Source organism: Gambusia affinis, linkage group LG05 (assembly GCF_019740435.1).
Source record: "Gambusia affinis linkage group LG05, SWU_Gaff_1.0, whole genome shotgun sequence".
NCBI lineage: Eukaryota > Metazoa > Chordata > Actinopteri > Cyprinodontiformes > Poeciliidae > Gambusia > Gambusia affinis.
Genome location: NC_057872.1, coordinates 30,151,522 through 30,164,504, shown reverse-complemented (window position 1 = coordinate 30,164,504; position 12,983 = coordinate 30,151,522). Strand labels below are relative to the sequence as shown.

Genomic DNA, 12,983 nt, shown 5'->3' with positions numbered 1-12,983 from the left:
AATCTGGTACAGTGTTTTTTATTTTTGACAACAATACTGTTCTCATGGGGAGCTTTGCTCAGTAAAATTTGATTTATCCTGTAATAGTTCATAACTTGAAAATTATACTGACCATCATTTGCATTGACAATCTAGGAAAATCTGAGAAAATATCATTTGTATAATAATTTGGATCTCGGTGTATTCACCCTCTTTACAGTGACTGACTGAATTCAACAGAGGTCCAGTCAAGTGGTGCTGGTCGTCTGAGTGTTTCCAGTGATTATAGTATACAGACAGTCGGTTCTGGTTCTGGATGGTGTGTTTACTGGTTCTTCAGTATTCCTGACTACCATTACAGAACAAAGACTAAAGAACACTCCCACCAATCAGAGAAAAGGTTAATGAAAGGTATCAGTCAGGGGATGGATACTAAAACGTCTGAGTCTCTGTCATGGTGGCGTTTTTCTTCTGCTGAACGATCTGAGGATTTTTTTCCAGTCAGAAAGTTCTGGCTCTCATAAACAGCTAGCAGGGAAAAACTAACTGTAGGAAATTAAAGAAGCTTCATCGTGATGTTTCACATGGAGGCTCTAATTCTTCTCAGTGAGTCCAAAGCGGACCCAATCCCGACCCGGTCCCGACCCGGTCCCGGCTTCACAGGAAGCATGGATTAAATCCACTCATTTATCTCGGGACACTTTGTGGTCCTCCACTGTCTTCAGATGATCCTGCATGCTGTCGCCACACCGACCACCAGAAAAACTCCTTCTGGGCTGTTGAGCATTTCTGATCCGTCTCTAGTGAACCCAGTTCTGGAGTCCGACGGATCTCTGAGCCGAGCCAAGATTTTACTCCAAAAGGTGAAACCAGAGAACAAACCCAGAAACAGGGTCAATATGTGCCAACCTCTGTCTGAGGTTCCCAACACAAATTGTCTGCATTATTTCCATTCTATCTAGTCTGTTGTTTATGAACCATTTCATGTTGTGATCATTGTTTGTATGTTTGCCAGTGGATTCTTCCATCAACACAACAGAATGTCATGTTTATTTGTTTACATGCTGATCAAGACAAGGCATGCAAAATCCAAAAACAACAGGACTGGAAAATAGCAAACATGCTAATTATTCTTCCCATTTAATCAGATAAAGACTGAAGATCAAACATTTGATACTAATGTTTTTCCTTCAGCCTTATTTACTTATGGTCGGATGCAAATCAGTAGATCTTGAATAATCAAATCAAAAGTCAGAATAGTTCTCCTGAAGTTCCTGTTTTTCAGTGATAAAACACAGAACCTGTTTCCTGAGTTCAGTCTCGGTTCCTGCAGAGGAAGAGGAGACGATCTTCACTGCTGGGATCTTCGTCTGAAATCATCGGCTGCAGTTTCTGATTTTCTCGGAACGTTTTCAGCCGTCAGTGATGAAAATCAACATCCTGGGTAAGAAAATCCTCAAAAACATTTCAGTCTGGATTTTCTGTTAGAAAATGATAAATCTTTATTTCAGGAATCAGATTATCAGACACAATATTGTTATTTTATTATTTAGCTGCTAGCTTAATTAGAGATAAAGTCTGATGTCTGAAATGAAAGAAAAGTGTCTTTAATTAAAACTGAAGCTTGTTGGGCTGCTTGAAAAAAACTCCTTTTGGATTTTTAACACCAAAAAGTGATAAACACCATTTATTTATCTTTTTGTAACCGCTTAGCCACATTTAACACTTTTAACGTAAATTAATGTTTTGTTATTATTTAAGGTTAAAAACAAACAGATGTTTAAAACTTTAAGTAGCATCCTTTCATCAGACTTTCAGAATAAAAGCGTTGGGACGTCAACTTCCTGACTGATTTTAAAATTATGAATGAATTAAATGTGAGATGTTTTACTTTAATGTAACGCTGGTCCAAAGTATAAAATGGTAACTTTACTCACCTCAAATTATTAATGAAATGACAAAATCAATTTAACCAAACAAACAAACAAACAAACAAAAAAGAAAAAACAGGAAATTAAACATTTAAAGCATTTAAAAAAAAAAATAAATTAAGAAATTATTCACATTAAAGAAACTCCTAATGAAATGAAATGAAAATTTACTTATAATTTAGTTTTCTCTTATTTAAAGTTTTGCACCAGAACCCAGAAATATTTTAGGTTTTATGTTTTTGCAGTGTAACGTCTGTAATATATTTTCAGTTCTGCTTCTTGTTTGAAAGTCAAATAATTTTTCCTTGAAGAAACTTTTCAGATTCACACTTAACTTTACTTTATTTCCAGCTTTCTCTTCCTTTTTATGATTTATATTTGGTTATTTGAATTTTATATCTAATTATGTTTTCAAGTGTAATAATTCAACAATGTAATGTTTTGACTGGATTGTAAATAAAAATGTTAAATTTATGATAAATTACTTGATTGCAATGGAAAATTATTTAATTCAGAAAAATTCAGTTGTTTTGATTTAACTTCAATAAATCAATTTATTTTAAAATGTGAGACATTTATGTTTTCAATATTTACTGAAAACATAAAGTCTCTTCCATCTAGTATTTTTTATTTCTTGTATTAATATTTGATTGTATTTACTTTGTATGTATTTTATTTGTATGTTTTTTATATATTTTCTTAGTTTAAGGATTAAATATTATGTGTGTAACCCGTCGTAGCAGCAGCAGTTGAATGATTGATGTCTTGTTTTAATCTTTGCAGGGACCAAAGTCCATGTGGTCCTGGTGTTTCTGGGGACGCTGTGTGTCCTGCTGCTGTTTGGATGCATTGGGGTAATCTCTTGGGGTAAGTCCTATTGGTCCTCTGAACAAAAACTTTCATCATTTCCTTTATGACTTTAGGGATGACAGCCCAGTTGCTCTCTGTTTTCACCATCCAATGCATTGTCCACCGACTTATGGCAGCTCTGGCCTCCCGTACATCAGATAAGATCATCAGGATCATTGTGTGGAGATGCTGCATGGTGGCGTATTTTTATTTGGGTGATTGTGTTTCCTTTTCAGACTTTGTGCTGACCTCAGTGATATACTGGAAGGCAGGACTTCTCTACTACTGTAAAAATGTTCCTGTTATTATGGGATGCAGATTAAAGTTAGATAAACATTTAGAAGCAAAAGGAGGAAACATTGAAAAACGAGACGCCTTCATGCTGCGTTGAACACCTGGCTTCGTTTTACCACTGGAACACACTTCCTGTTTGGTTTCACATCAAACAGTTTTTATACAAATATGATTTGAAACAAAAGTCCAAGTCAGTTCCTGAATCATTTGTGAATTTATAAAGATGAATCATTAATGACCTGATTCAACATGACTTTAGTCCACATTGTGCTTTTTGTCATGACAAAGTTTAGAAGATAATAACACACACTGCTGAAGATCAATACGTTCAAACATGTTAGATGATGACAGAAAATGAAACAAATAACAAGTTATGAACAGTAAAGATCCTTGAACTGATTTTATTTTTCTGAATAATTTGTTTCCTCTCATTTACAGGCGGTTGGAAAATAAACCAACAGGATGAAGCTGTGGCTGATTTAAAGAATCTGAAAATCCTAAATAAAACATTGCAGGAAGAAACTGAGAAACTCAGCCAAAAAGTGGAGAACCTAAATGAAAAATCACAGAATGAAACCAAGAAACTCAGCAGCCAAATTGAGAATCTAGATGTAAAATTACGGGTAGAAACTGAGAACCTGAACCAGACCATCCAGTTAATCCAGAAATTCAAAGCCTTCCTGTTCAATGAGCAATGCAACTACAAAGGTGAGTCTCTAACTGTGAGACATTTTGTCTCTTTGAGACGTTGAGACATGTCTATAGATATTCTAGAAATTTAAAGGTCAAACTGAATGAAAAACACTGTAAAATAGCAAAAGTCTAAAATATTCTAATTATATCAGCAATCAGACAGGAAGACCTGATACAGATAAAATCCCAGACTAACAGAAGAAACACAACACAAAGAGAAACTGTTGTTTTTTAGTTTAAATTAATACATTTTGTTATTTTCTGTCTCCAGAGTGTCTGCCGTGTCAGACAGGTTGGATCTACTTCAGTGATTCTTGTTACTTATTCAGTAATGTTGAGAGGACCTGGGATGGAAGTCGTTGGTTCTGTCAGAACAAATCTGCTGATCTGGTTGTTATTAATAATCAGCAGGAACAGGTGAGCTCTGACACCAATCATGTTACACATTCAAAATGTCAGTATGGGACAAAACTTTATCTTCTTGATGATTTTCAATGTTGTAATTGACAGGAATTCATTTATGGCAACATAAACACAAACAAATACTACTGGTTGGGACTACGGAATTATGGGAGATATGTGAATTCTGTGAGTTTTGTGAATTCTACGAGTTCTGTGAGTTCTGTGAGCGTCTGGGTTTGGATTGACGGTCGTATCGACACACTTGGGTAAGAGATTTCACACAGAAAACAAAGTAAAGTAAAATTAACTATTAGTTATCATTTCATTTGTTAGTATCATTGTGTTAAAATAGTTCAGTCCAAAGAGACAGTATTTGATTTTACATTTTCTGATGTTTGTGTTTCTCATTTAAAGGTTTTGGAGATGGACTGATTCTTATTATGATTATTCATATGCCTTCATGTATCAATCGGGGACTCCCACATTGAGCTGGTTCTCAGCACCAACATCATACCTCTCCCTCTCCCCCCTCTGTGAGCAGAAAGCCTTCAAATTGTCTCTTAATTAACTCTGTTTCTGTTTCCTCCTTTTTCTGCTGCAGTTCTTCAACAGATTAGAGACAAATCAAACTTTGCTGTTTCATTTTTACCAAGAATATCTTTAGTTTTTACTTCTGTTGCCTTTTACTGTTTATTCAGTACAGCTGATGTTTTTCACCTCTATATATTTTTACTTTAGCAAAATAATCTCTGAGAACTTAAAATGACTAAAATGATAAATTTCACTCTTTATAATCTGATCTAAGTTTTGATATTTTTTCATATTGTAAATATGATTTATTAGAGTGTGATTGTTTGGTTGATTTTATTTACTGAAACTAGAAATTAATATTTATTAAAGACACTATTTGGTCAGAAATCCTCCACCTCAAAGATTGGCTGTTCTTTACTCCAATTCTGTCTGATTCAGTCAATATCAATATATTTAATAATTTACTAAAACAATTAATCAAAGTGTCATTAAAGGTGCAGAAACCCACCAGATGAAGGATTTAATAAAGATGTTCAGAAAATTAAAACAGATTAAATGAAAATGATTAAAACATTTTTTTTATGAATTCCTTCAATGAAAGTTTGATTTTTATACATTTTTATATTGACTTGATTTTAGTTACAGTTATAAACATTGTTTTTATGTTTGTGGGTTTTTAACAAGTATAATCTTTGTTTTATTTTTAACTATATAATCTTTGGCCTGGATTGAAAAATCAAAACCAAAAATGAAAATGACAAAATTATGCAAATACAATCGTTCATAGATCAATAAACTTTATTTTATAATGAATATTTAATAGTGCAACTGGAAACATTTTAAACATAGAAACAAAACAACTGAAATAATAATAAAATGGACGTGACGTCCAAAAATAGTCCCTGAAATAAAGAACCAGTTGAGATGAATGAAACGTCTGTCATCCTGTTTTTGGTAAAAAGAGAGAAAGAAAAGAGAAAATCAATAAATCATGCAGTTGGACTTATTGAGCTCATTTTTATTTATTTCTTGTATTTATTTCATTGGTTTATTGCTTCAGGCCAATTTGTAATGGAAAAATATTTCTGATGAATTCTTTATTCTAGTTTGTCGTTTTGCTAAAGTTGCACCAAAATTTCCTCTGTGGGACAATAAAGGATATTTTTTCTCTTTATGTAATATCTTTTTTATTTAATATTTTCATCAAACTTTTCTGTATATTAAACTTTTGCCTTTATATTTAAAATGTGAAACATTGGATTCATGGGGTTTTTGGTTCTTTACTAAAATGTTTTAGTTTCTTTTCTGTCACATGATTGTATTTAGTTGACAGTTTATATTTTGCCTGCTGTTGTTTGAGCTTCATGATAATATAGTTTATCTACAAATAAAGTGAAATGCTGATGTCGTGTCTCAGCCTCTTCATTCATGGTGGCAGCATCACACAGTTGGATCAGTGATGGTTCACACCACCAGTCTGGGTCCAGATCCGTCTCAGAAAACCCGTTTCCTGACTGAGGCGGGTCGGTTCCTCTCACACTGACAGACTCCACTCTTCTTCTTCTCTCAAACTGATGTAGCTTCAGGGTGAAACACAAAGTGAATTTATTTATTGGAGTACAGAAAAGCCAAAAGCTCAGGTGAGCAGCGAGGAGAAGAACAAAGACTCAGACAGGCAGGAGAAAACCAGAGATTAGACGAGGACACACAGGGAGGAGACACAGGTGGGGTTAAATACACAGGGAGGTAATCAGGGGCAACAAGAACCAGCTGGGGGCAATAAAAGGGTTGCAGGGTTTAGAGACTAAACTCAGAAAAACACAGAAAAATCCAAATCCTCACAGATCTGTGAACCATGGTCCTGATCAGTCACACCTGGTTCTTATGAAACTGAAGTTTCTTCAGTTTGTTGTTGATTCTTTTTCTCTTTTCCTCTTTTAACTGCTGACACGCTGCAGCTTACATAACCATGTTTATGTGTGCCTGCCACAGTCGTATGTAAACAGACTGAACTGGTTACATTAACCTTTAACCTTTACATTAACAGATGGCAGGAAGAATAAAAAGCTGAACTCTACAGTCTTTGTCTCACCTGGTTCCATCCATCAGGAGCCCAGTGGGCCGGCGCTGGACGGTGAACGTAACTCTGCATCCGCTCCACTTGCATGACATGTACGGCTTGTAACATTTGATCATTTTAAAGCCTGTTTTTACGGAACTAAATCTCATTATTTCTGAAGGTAATTTACACTGAGGGGTTCTGGTCGAGTTCTGAAACTGGTTAACAGACCTGGTGGAGCACAGAGACAAAAATGAATGAACTCCATCAAGTTTCTTTTCCTTGATTAAATCCGTTTGTCCTCAACAAAAGTTTATCGGTTTAATGTCTGAACTTGAGTCCATCTCGACTGGACCCCCCTGACAGGATGAGGTTCAGAACTAACAGATATTAACTCCACCACAGAAATACAAGATGGAGTCCAGGGGATAATCAGCAGCAGGGATGCAAACCGGACCCAGACCAAATGTCTCCAACTTCAACAAATATTTCACGACACAAAAATGCTAAACTAAACAGAAAAGGGAAAATTCCTCAACCAAAAGCAGGTCTTGGTATCAATAGATGATCCATTCACTCATCAATCAAAAGCCTCAGGATTTGGATATTTAATCCAAACTCTGCTGGAATTACAGGAGGCAACTAAAGTTTTGAAATCAGGGAACATTTCTCAAACTGAACAGATCAGTGAGTGAGAGAGGATCCGTTCATCCAGCATCAGAACCTCTCCACAGCCTCCAGAACTGTTCAACACGCTGCCGGTTCCCAGACAGTGACGGCATTTAGTTCAGTTTCTGGTAGAATTCACTCAGATGGGATTTTTAAAAACTATTAGGATGGGAAAGTTCACCACTTCAGAACTTATTCAGCAAATGAGATTTCTCTTCCCGAAAACCTGTTAACAAACTTTAATAAGTTTTTTTGCATTTTTTCGTCTCCATCAACCTTTTCTAACGTGATTCAACAAAATGTGAATAAAAATGTTTGGTGGAAACAAACTTATGAGAGAGTTTGATCCCCCAGTGCATCAGAAGCCTGGAGGGCTGCAAGGCTTTACGTGTCCCCCACCAGGCTAAGCATTGTTGGGTTTTGTTTTATAAAAATATATATTCTTAAATAAATAAAATGTATGTATTTTGTAATATTTTCTTAATTAGCCTGACTCTTCTGCAGTGAGCGTTTCACTGCAGGGTGAAGTCAGCAGAGTTTGCTCATCCAGAGACGCTCAGTGCAGCAGATTTAGCTCAGCATGCAGGGCCGGTCCAAGGCTCAATGAGGCCTTGTGCAGAAGTGGATTTAGGGGCCCCTCTTGCTGCTCAGAGCATCAGCAGCTCTAACAGCATTTCACCATGGATTCAGTGAAATCTGGTCCTAGTTTAGCAGGCTGGACAGTCAAATATAACTGTAGTTTTCTAAGATGAATTTATGAACAGCTAAAACTCAAAGATTAATGAGAGCATCAGATTGTTGCTATGGTAACAAAACAATCTTGTTCTTTGAACTTTGACAAAGTTGCCAGCTCCTTAAAATATGAAATTTAAATGATTATTTAAAATCTTTTAATTTATCTATGCTAAAGCATTGAATCAAATTTATCAGCCGTAGTTCATTTATGCCTTGGGCCGGCTCTACATGTGATCAACATTACATCGTGTTTTTAGATCCACGAACTGATGAACTAATTTGGATTCAACAAAAGAGCCAATAATTGATAATTATAATAATTTTATTGTGTTTTTTTATTTGATGTTTTTAAGACTCTGTAGTTGTGGCTTTAAGTGTCTCCCAGTACCTTAATGACCCAGAAATATTTTACATTTCCTGTCTAATTAACGAAACAAAAACAAACAAAACCCCAGTGGACCGCCTTGGTGCCTCGACCTCCGGGCTCAGCAAGTTTTCTGGGGTAAACCCTGTTGGTCAGATGATCCTCAAGGTTTGTTTGCAGAGACTCAGTTTCTCTTCTCATATCTGATCTGCTTTTTCTTGCCATCCTGATATGCAGTAAATTTTGCCGTCCTCTCCAGTACTGATATGCACATCAGCGTGTCTTTTCAAAGGCTGGAGAAGTAGTGTCAAAAAAGAGAAATCGTTTGAAACCTAAAACTGTGGAGAAATTGTTGTTTCTTAATAAAAATGAATGAAATCATCCAAGTTACACAAGCATTAGCCTATTCACTACCCCCTCCCTAGTTCCACAAGCACTTTCACTGTCCTCTGCCTGATTAAGCTCATGCCATTTTTCTAGAGTCACAGAAAAACATTATTACACAACATGCCATATCACATGACACTACTATTTTGGGAATAATTACACACAGAGAATACATTCAAACAATATTTTATTGTTCAAACAATATTTTATTGTACACATATGTACACCTTTTGTGAAGTCATTCCCAAGACCCATAATAGACAAAAATTCAATGCATCACATGTGTTAAGATACAGCGGGCTGTGATTGTACACCTGGCCAGTAGGTGGTGTCGTTTGCACATGAAGCCTCAAGAAATGAACCCTTTCTCGAACCAATTGGCTCAAGTGGTACAATGCCTCATGAGGCTTCATCTCACCATCACTACCTAAAACACATTAAAACACTGCCAACCTGTGTTGCATAAATCAACACTCCCAGCTCAAACCGTGGAGTAGCCGATCTGGTGTAACCCTGACAAATAAAAAAAACAATATATAAACATACAATTAGTTTTCATTAAAAAAGACCAAGTATAAAACCTACCTGCGGCGTCGAACAACCACGCACAGGTAATGATACCGTCCGAACACCATCAGCAATCAAATCCACAGTCAGCAAACACCCAACACACAGCTGGTCTGACACACAGGAAATTGATACTTTGCCACCATCCTTCTAGCTTCCCTTTTATGGAGGCTCAGGCCATAGAAAGAGCGACACCTAATGGTGCCACCTGTTACATAATTATTAAAAAAATAAACAAACATATCTTTTTGGTTTTGAACATCATGAAAGTCGGATCCGAACGACTCGGACCCAGGAAGCCCAGATGTGATCAGATCAATGAAAATGACGGAGGTCACATTAAACTTTTTTTTTACTTTTTTTTTTTTTTTTGAAATAGCAGTTGTGTTCACCCTTCATGAAACCTGACTTTATTTTCCTCACCATCATCAGAATATCTCCTCATCAGTTTCAGACCATCTTTCATGTGATTTACAGCCAAAACGTCCAGTAAGGATCTTCTGTGATCCATTCTTTCATTTAAAGGGAGCAAAATAAATATTCTTAGTGTCAAAATAATTATTAAAGCACATTGGATAGAAAGTGGTTTGTCTCCCTCTGGTGGCTGAAGCAGGTACTACAATGCAAGTGGTTCTCGTATGAAGGGAGTGAAGCATGAGTGAAATGTTGCATCAACATGTGGCAACACTAGTGGATGAAGCTGATGCTCTGCCCTTCAAAGCAGGGTAACCAGCGGGTGTCAACAGCGCCACCTTGGGAATTGCACCCAAGGAAATAAATAGGTTCGTACCCAATGAGAACAAGACTACCATTAATCACAAAATAGTTAATTTTATTGTTTTAAAAACCAGTAAAATTCAAAGAACCACAATAGGAAGAGAAGTGCACAGTACTGGGGCCTACCAGCAGGGGGAGGGCAGTCCAGATTTGGGAACTGGTCCTAAAACAAATTTTCCCAAGCACTTGTGAATAGACACTCAATCGTGAAGAAACACCGGTCACTCGCACAGTACACTGGTCCAGTCCCTCTGGGACTGAGTAACTTACTGCCACATCCCAGTATGAACAGGAGACTTCAGGCAGCTTCTGAATTTAAACAATTTAAATTAGCCAACTAAAATTCAGGTCGTGAGCAAAAGGAGAAACATTACTTACTGATTTCAGAATTTCGAGTTTAACCACTGCCAGTTAACCAAGCAGACTTCCCACTGAAGAGTGACCAAATGCAGGCATGAAGAGAGCAGGTGAGGGAGTCTGCCTTTATGCTCACACCCACTAAGGTAATTAGGTGCCAGGTCTCCTCAATCCTGATGCAGGCTTCATCCTGCTACAAACAGATTAGAGGAGATTTATTTTAACTTAAAGGCTGTACGGTTTCTCTGGCATCAAGTGCAGATAATTTAATTACATTTAAGGTGCAATCTTGTTCTGTTTATTTGTTTTTGTGTCTTCATAGTTTCATGGACAAACTGTTGTTCTGTAGGCAACAATGCAACATTTCATAAATGTAATTTTCTATGTGGTTTATTTGAGAAATAAATTATTGATGTAATATTATATATTTATGAGTGTTTTATGCTCAGCCATTGTGCAACTAAGCAAAAAAAAAAAAAAAAAAAGTGATCGCTCCAAAAGCAGGAAGTGGATTTCCTGTGGTGCATTCTGGGTAAATATTACCAAAGAGGTCATGTTATTCTAGGCCACCTGGAGAAATGATTTGTTGTCTTTTACCAAAGACTACAGAGAAATCCTCTAAAGCTCTGGAAAAAGCTACTCCGATTTTGTTTTAATTTTGTGAAGAAGGAAGGTGCGTTAAGTATTTCTTCAGAGGATTTTGTCGTCTCCTTCAGTGGTTCTGTGGTGGCGATGCCTGTGGTGTAGCGCCTCCACAAGTGAGGAGGGAAACAGCAGCAGCTGAAAATTTGCCAAATGTTGCATTATTGTTACTCAAAACCAGGCATATTTAGGTTTAAATAGTTTACCAAATCCTGACTGGAAGAAATGTTTGGTTTTTGGAGAAGCCCAGCCAGGATGGAGTCTGATGGAGCTTTATGCCCAACCTCAAATTGCATTTTTAGTGTGAGGGTGACAAATGCAGTTGCAGCTGCTTGTTTTTTATATATTGTAATTAAAATATATAAGATGAGAATAATCTAAAGCCACATTTCTGTATATCTGGAATAATAAAAGTTTATCAAATCATTGAAACTGGAAGGAAGATGTAAATTTTAGCCTTAATAAAAGTAATATTTGTTGTCTTGTTTGTTTGGTTACTTGGTTTACGAAGCATGTCATGAGATTTTATTTTAATTCTTAATGATGTTTGTGTTTCTCCTTTGAAAGACAGAAAACCTTAATTAGGGTGACCAAACGTCCGTATTTCACGTCCTGTCCCGGGCGTCCCGGGTTTTTTTTAGAAAGTGAGGAAATGTCCTGTTTTTTAAATTACCTTCATTGGACCATTAAATTTACGGGCACTAGGGCACTGCGCACGGCGCTGCGTGTGACGTAATCCCTGAGCCGCGTCAATGCGGGCAGCCCTGTTCTTAATCCAAGGTGTCGTGGTGTCTCTCCCCCCCCCGCCCCCCAACCCCCACCCCCCCAACCCCCGCTCCAACGTGTCGTGGTGTAATATGGTCACCCTACCTTAATGCTTATTTCTGCTGGTTTATATGCAGAGACAGTATCGTGTGTCTACATCACACAGAGAACTGGAACCAAGAAACTCCTGCAAGCCGGTACAAAACCATCAGCGGTCAGGAATCCTCCAAAGTGTCTTTTAATCCACAACGTTCCTGTTTTCCATTCCTTCGTGTTGGAACAGCTTGTCTACAACATATCATCATTCAGATGCTTGTGTTTCAGGTTTCACATACTTGTTGTAGTAAGTCAGATTCTGCTGTTTCTTAGTCAAACTATTTGTATTCTATGATTGCAGTGATTTAAATTATGGCTTTTCATTATAACAGTGTCAGTAAATATTTGTTCCTACTGTGTTTGTATGCAGTATTAAATGAAAAAATTAAGATTTAAGACACAATGAGAGCTTTTCACAGGAAAACTGCAGTGAAACTTTTATTTCTGACTGAAATACTGGAGAAACACAAGAGCCTGCTGTTTGTATATCAAACTGAATTATTATTTTTATAGGCTCCAGATGGAAATGACCCCTTTTCCAGTCCATGTAAATTCTGTGTGAACAACTTCTGACTTAGTTTCTGTTTTTCTTGTTCCTGGTTTCCAAACAGAAAGTTGTCTGTTTGGATTTAAGTGGAAGAGGAAACTTTTTTCCTGTGAACTATCAACCAGATGTTTACGTCACATTTTTAAAGCAGCAGCTCCTGTTTCTGTGCTCATGTCCTCCTCAGTTTGAACGAATGCAAGCGTCCGTCAATATGCAAATGAACTGGATAAACATGTAAGAATTTATACTATTATTAAAAGCCAAACATTAAAATTAATTTTACAATAAATACATTTGCAAAAGAAACATTAGCTGCGTTTCTATTGGCCAAATTTGCAC

General features: G+C 36.7%; 2 long non-coding RNA genes across 2 annotated transcripts; both read left to right on the top strand.

The window, feature by feature from the left end:
- Positions 1-695: 695 nt before the first annotated feature.
- LOC122831838 lies at positions 696-2,778 on the top strand. Its single transcript, XR_006370770.1, has 3 exons — positions 696-842; positions 1,313-1,423; positions 2,694-2,778. It is a non-coding gene; the product is annotated as an uncharacterized LOC122831838 (long non-coding RNA).
- Positions 2,779-3,504: 726 nt separating this feature from the next.
- On the top strand, positions 3,505-4,386 carry LOC122831837. The gene is made up of 3 exons (XR_006370769.1): positions 3,505-3,761; positions 4,018-4,163; positions 4,257-4,386. It is a non-coding gene; the product is annotated as an uncharacterized LOC122831837 (long non-coding RNA).
- The last annotated feature ends 8,597 nt before the right edge of the window (positions 4,387-12,983 follow it).